At 46.5% G+C, this 6,000-nt stretch overlaps 1 protein-coding gene across 2 annotated transcripts in view; it reads left to right on the top strand.

Annotated features, from left to right (window-relative positions):
• Positions 1-390: 390 nt before the first annotated feature.
• thrb (thyroid hormone receptor beta) overlaps positions 391-6,000 on the top strand; it is a 110,569-nt gene continuing 104,959 nt past the window's right edge. Inside the window, exon 1 of one of the 2 annotated variants that reach the window (XM_080859562.1) lies at positions 391-524. The gene's annotated coding sequence lies outside the window, so the exon portion shown is untranslated. Of the gene's footprint in view, positions 525-1,704; positions 1,811-6,000 lie in introns of those variants that run through there. The other variant, XM_080859563.1, reaches the window with a different exon arrangement.

Genomic DNA, 6,000 nt, shown 5'->3' with positions numbered 1-6,000 from the left:
ACTTGTTTATGTTAATTCATATTCATTAACCATATAGAAGGCCTGGGGCAATCCCAACGTTATGCACACTATATTCCAGTTGGTGCAGGAATTTGCAAGTGACACAAGTTTGTACTTGCACTTTCTGAGACTATTTACGTTTCATTGGATTGCTTTTGAAACACTGTAATGACGACCCCTGCGAGTGCGACTGTTTTTAACAATTGCTGTTGTATTTCCACACAATTCTAAGTCAACATGCGCTGTTAGTCTCCGAATTCGTGCTTATGTGTCTGTCAGATCTTCAGAAAGCTCGCTGATTCCCCGTAGCGAACAGTCGGGGTGCTGCAGCCACGGATTCCATGTTGAAGTCCATAATCAGCTTAGACTCTCGCTCTCTCGCTCGGGCGGGTCATCTCAGGCCACGTCCCGCTGCCGTCCTGCTTGGTCTGGCGGTTCGCAGGTAGAGCTTCACTCTCACGGCTGCTGATGAGAAGGATTACTGTTGGTGTGTTCCGAATCAAATTTGTTTCTCAACCCCTGAGGTGAGTCATTTGTGTGTGTGTTTGAGACAGTGTGCGAGTGCGTTTGCTCATTTTCGTGGTTCAGCGTTATGAACCAATTCCGGGACAGATCCGGGCAAATGTAAATGAGCCAGAGATATGCGCGGTTTTATTACCCCTTACAGACGCATGGTATCCTCACTTTGGGATTGACGACTTGTTTTGTTATGGTCGAAAGTTTAGCGTTTGACATCCGTTTGATATGAAGGTTGCCGGGAACGGAACTGACACGATGTTAGATATTCTATGAGGTGTGGGGTTTGGTTGTGCACAGAAATGTCCACTGTGACCAAGAATTTGCTCGTGCAAATGGGTACTGTTGTTAATATCAATACCATACTTTGTTCTATTATAGTGTATTGCTCAGTGCATATGTTTTTAACTGGGCTTAGATGATCATTATATTTTAAGCTAACGCGATCAGCGACGAGCACATTTTAATCATTGCTTAGGTCTGCCTACATTTCCAAAACGAAACAAAAGTTCTAAAGCAACGTCTGGTTCACCACTTTGTTTTCCGCAACATACAGGCTATACGCTCACAGTAAGCCGACGTGTGAGTAGAGACTGGCCGTGAACAGGGACTTAATATTTGCCAGTTATGCTTTCAGAAAAAAAAGTGACATTAATGTTACTAATGTCCTCTTCCTTTCATCTTAGCTTAGTACCTGTTATTATAACCTATGCCGGTTCGATTAATGTCCTATTTTAAACTGTCTGGCCTATTTAGCTAGTTGGAGACGGCTTTTCCTTCCAAGACAGCGTGTAAATGCATCTTTAGTTTAGGCTACTTGATGTGCAGAAGGGTGGGCCTATACCGTCAGCTTGACTTTTGGTAAACACTGAGCGGGTACGTTCGATTGCTTTTAAATGGTAGTGTAATTCGCCTATCTTTGGACGTGGCGGTAGCCTATTTCAGTTGCATAACTTACTTCAAAAGGCAAATAAACAAGTGGTAAAGGAAAACAACGTAACACTGTTCACGCAACGCTTTAAATTGATACCCTGAAGTGTGTTTTCCCTTGCCTCGGCTCTGCAGTCTGCAGAGCAAAACTATGTTGGTAAAAATGTGACACTTCTGTCCCTTCTGGCTTGCCATAGATAGGGATTTCGCTACATGCGGTGTATCAGAATCTTGGGTGATCACAGATTCTGCCTAGCTGCCGACGAGGGTATTTCAGGTCAAATGACAGACTTTGCAGTGGCACCATGCTAGAACTGAAGTTAATTCACAAGATGGTGAGGGTATCAACAACTGCCATGACTTTGTAAGTTCATCAATCTAGTCGATGGTTTTTAATAGAAGTCTCAATAGCATGTATTATTTTATTTACGTGGTGTGCTGTTCGACTGCATTCTGCCGCCTGTTGTGTACCATGTTAGTAAAACTGCTCGTTTCGGAATAAATTCACAATCGTGTCTACATTTGCAAACTGCGCTACTGTATTTAAGGCAACCCCAGACATGTGGAATGTTTATTTATTAAATTCATCGCTTCGAGGTTACTATGGAGGCGGCGTGTTGACTTCGTCTTGTTGTCATGTCTTCCTGTATGATCATATCGTCTCTGTAACAGTTATTATAGCGTAACATAGCGTTGAAATGCCCTATCTTTTTGCCCTGTTAGATGGGTCTGCAGATTTGCGTTTGCCTTGCTTGACGTTGAAATCACCTGAAAACGCTAGTCGAGTTGACCTATAGGAATCAGCTGTTGATGTGTGTATGTGTGTGTGAGAATCAGCTGTTGATGTGTGTGTGTGTGTTTGTGTTTGTGTGCTTGTGTGTGTGTGTGTGTGTTTGAGTTGACCTGTAGTCTCATCTACAGGAATCAGCTGTTGTTTTCTGCAACAGCAGCCTAGAGGATTAGCTAAAGTAGGCAAGTATGGATGGTAATGCACGCTATTGCTAATTGTGATCCAAAAACGACCACATTAATGACGGTTATTCTTCATGTTCACACTTGTGTTGTTATAATGTAGTGTGGAGCAGGACGCAGGCTCTTTGGCATCCTGTCATTTATTCACCAGCACAGCATTCTGTCACACTGAAGGGTAGAATCACTTGGGTTGTCTAGTCTAATCTGTCTCAATCAGAAGTAAACATTAACATTCTCACTCACACACACACACACACACACACACACACACACACACACACACACACACACACACACACACACACACACACACACACACACAGAAGCACACCTCCCTCCCTCGTACTACACTAGTGTGCTGTCTCAATGGCTGGCCATCTCGCATCTCGCATCACACACACACACACACACACACACACACACACACACACACTCACGCACACATGCACACATGCACAGAAGCATACATCCCTCCCTCGTCTTACACTAGTGTGCTGTCTCAATGGCTGGCCAGGTCGTTGGTGTCTTGCAGTATTTTCACCAGCACAACATTCAGTCAGACTGATACACAAGGGTAGTATCTCTGGGGGTGTCTGATCTATACGTGATTCACTTAGGGTAAGGGTGGACAAATACGCTGAACACACAGGCAATTTCACACAACAAACCACACACAGACTCAACGTGATAACAGAAATACACACTAACATTAACACAAGCAGGGAAACTTGGGTACATTCTAAAATGGAACATTAGACACAGAATTGAACATTGACATTCTCACTAGCACACATGCGCACAGCATTGTGGGGTGAAGCTACATGCTACGTAGACCCAGTCCGATTACTTGTCCCAAAGGCCATGGATTTAACACAAAGTCTTTCAGGTGCTGCAGCAGTTCACACTGATGCTGAGAGTACCCTTAGGGGAAGATTGGTTGTCCGTGGTGACGGGACGAGGGGATTGGCGGAATGATATCAGGATCTGTGCCTCCGTCCCGATGTGCCTGGGGCGGGAAGGGGGTGCCAGACGGTCGCGGTGAAGAACCTCTGCTCGTCTGACACAACGCTGCAGTGTAACTCGCACAGCACTTGGTGTGACACACGGGGTCGGGAACTTAGGCGAAACGCCCTTCCTATGCTCAGGACAGTAGACACACACCTGGTCTCTGAGTGCAAAGGCCTGTCCTTGGCAGTGGGTACTGTATGCCCAATTCTTTTGAGTTCTAGCCTCGGCAGTGGGTACTGTATGCCCGCTTCTCTTGAGTTCTAGCCTCGGCAGTGGGTACTGTATGCCTGCTCCTGTTGAGTTCTAGCCTTGGCAGTGGGTATCGTAGGCCCTCTCCTGTTGAGCCTCGGTCAGCACCCATCTGGCACCTCTAGCGGCTCTTCATGCCAGCCCAGGTCTGGAGGAGGGCCAAACTCGAAGTCCCGCACAGTTTCGGAGCCCTCGTCCGCACATGAGGCCCATGGGGGTGCACTTTATTGACTCCTGGACTGCCACCCCGGACGTCCATGGGCAAGAGGAGGATGTGGGCCCCAGTCACGCTGCCAGCCCATTGGTCCAGGGGAGGATGTGGGCCCCGGTCATGCTGCCAGCCCATTGGTTGAGGGGAGGATGGTGGTTAGGTTGTGCTGGGTTGCTAGCGTGTGGTTAAACCGTCTCACAGGTCAACCACTGTGAGGGTTCAATGGAGAAGTCTTGAGTCTTTCTAACACCCAGCCGGTGGCAGACTTAGCTGAACACGCCAGCCTTGAAGCTCTTCTGAACACGCTAGCCTTGAAGCTCTTCTGAACACGCCAGCCTTGAAGCTCTTCTCAACACGCCAGCCTTGAAGCTCTTCTGAACACGCTAGCCTTGAAGCTCTTCTCAACACGCCAGCCTTGAAGCTCTTCTCAACACGCCAGCCTTGAAGCTCTTCTTGTGGCTGCAAGGGACACCGACCAGAACTCTCTCAATCAGGCGCTCGAAGGTGGCGGGTCCTGAACCGAAGCACTCACCTGGAGCTCATGTGAAAGTGAAACCACATCACACACATACACAGAACACATACACAGAAGCGCTAGACGTCAGTGTTTTCCTCTGTTTGCTGTCAGTGGCTGTGACTCTTGCTGCCTCAGTGTTGTACAGGAAGAGGTGTGTGAGTGTGAGTGTGTATCTATCTGTCCATTTATCTTTCAGTCTGTGTGTTTGTGTGTGTAACTTGTAATTTTGATGTTGTTTTCTTGTCATCATCTTTGCAAAACCAGCTGCTCCAGAGGCTCTGTTCTACAGGAGGTTGTGGTTTACCCCACCCCATCCCACCCCTGTCTACCCCCCATCCCCCTCCCACCCCCACCCAGTTAGACCGTACCCAGCCTCTACCGTGTGCCATTTTAAGCAACAGGCATTCAGGGAAGTAGCCGAAGATTCTGATTGAATTTTCCTTCATGTCTGTAATAGTTTGAAATGTCAGTTCCCCACAATATCAACGGGGCTGGTGTGGCTTGACCTAGAGGACCCTGAGTTATCAAAGGCATTCCGGAAACTTCCCCGCATTTCTGCATTATTGATGTGCATATGCAGACAGAGGAAGCCTTCATGAAGGCTCGTATGTTTAGATCGGGGTGAATTCCTAAACAGAATGTCATTACAATGCCTGTTTGTCGCGGTCAATTTTAATCCGTTTGTTTTTTTATGGAATGTCAGGCCATTTTGAGGTTTGTGCATGATTTCAAACAAATGCGGCTTCTGCTTTTCAAGGTGCATTAAAGGCACTCGTCTATGTCTTTGTCAGCCTATGTACGGCGCGCGTGTGTGTGTGTGTGTCTGTAAATGTATCCTTTCAGCCTGTCTGTCAGTTTGAGTTTATATGGTACTTTTCATCCAGGTCACTGCAGTTCAAAGCACTCTGCCACAAACAGCACGGGATGTGCAGCGCTAGGCTACATTAATTGCATTGACCCGTCATCAAAGGCTTGTCAAACTTTGATTCCAACTCCTAGTCAAATCCATCAAACTCTTCTCAAAGTGTGTGTGTCAGTGCATGCTGGCAGAACACTCAATTTCTGCCAGATGTTCTAATGCAATTCACCCCCCCTCACCTCTCACCCCCCCCTCGCTGTCCTTAAATAGCAGGCATTGTGCAGTAGTCTGATAGCGCTGGAGCAGGTCTTGCAACGTTTCTAATCCCGAACATCCCTTTGGGCAGGCAGTCTTCAGATTTAGGGATTAGGCGAAATGAATAAGACTAGCCCAAAAAGAAAAAGATATATTTTGATCTAGAAAGGTAGATAAAAAAACAATTGAATAAAATCATAATACATCTTATTCAAGTTTTTTCTTCTCCCTTTGTGCTTTTCAGGGCCACTGTTGGGTGTGTCAGAGGCTCTTGGAGAAGGGCTCATCTAGTGGCGTTAAATGTGTGTAAATACATCCAAATAAACTGGACTACACTCCAGGGGCCGTATTCACAAAGCCTTTTATCTTACCACTAGGAGTGCTCCTAACTCGCGCTAAAACCTTTTACGTAGGAGTAATTTCTTAAAAGTGATTCACAACGGCTCTGAGACCTACTCATACTAAGGATAATACCAACTCCTA

The sequence above is a fragment of the Sprattus sprattus genome (assembly GCF_963457725.1).
Source record: "Sprattus sprattus genome assembly, chromosome: 20".
Classification (NCBI taxonomy): domain Eukaryota; kingdom Metazoa; phylum Chordata; class Actinopteri; order Clupeiformes; family Clupeidae; genus Sprattus; species Sprattus sprattus.
The sequence above is the reverse complement of the archived record's forward strand: the minus strand, read 5'-3'. Positions and strand labels throughout refer to the sequence as shown.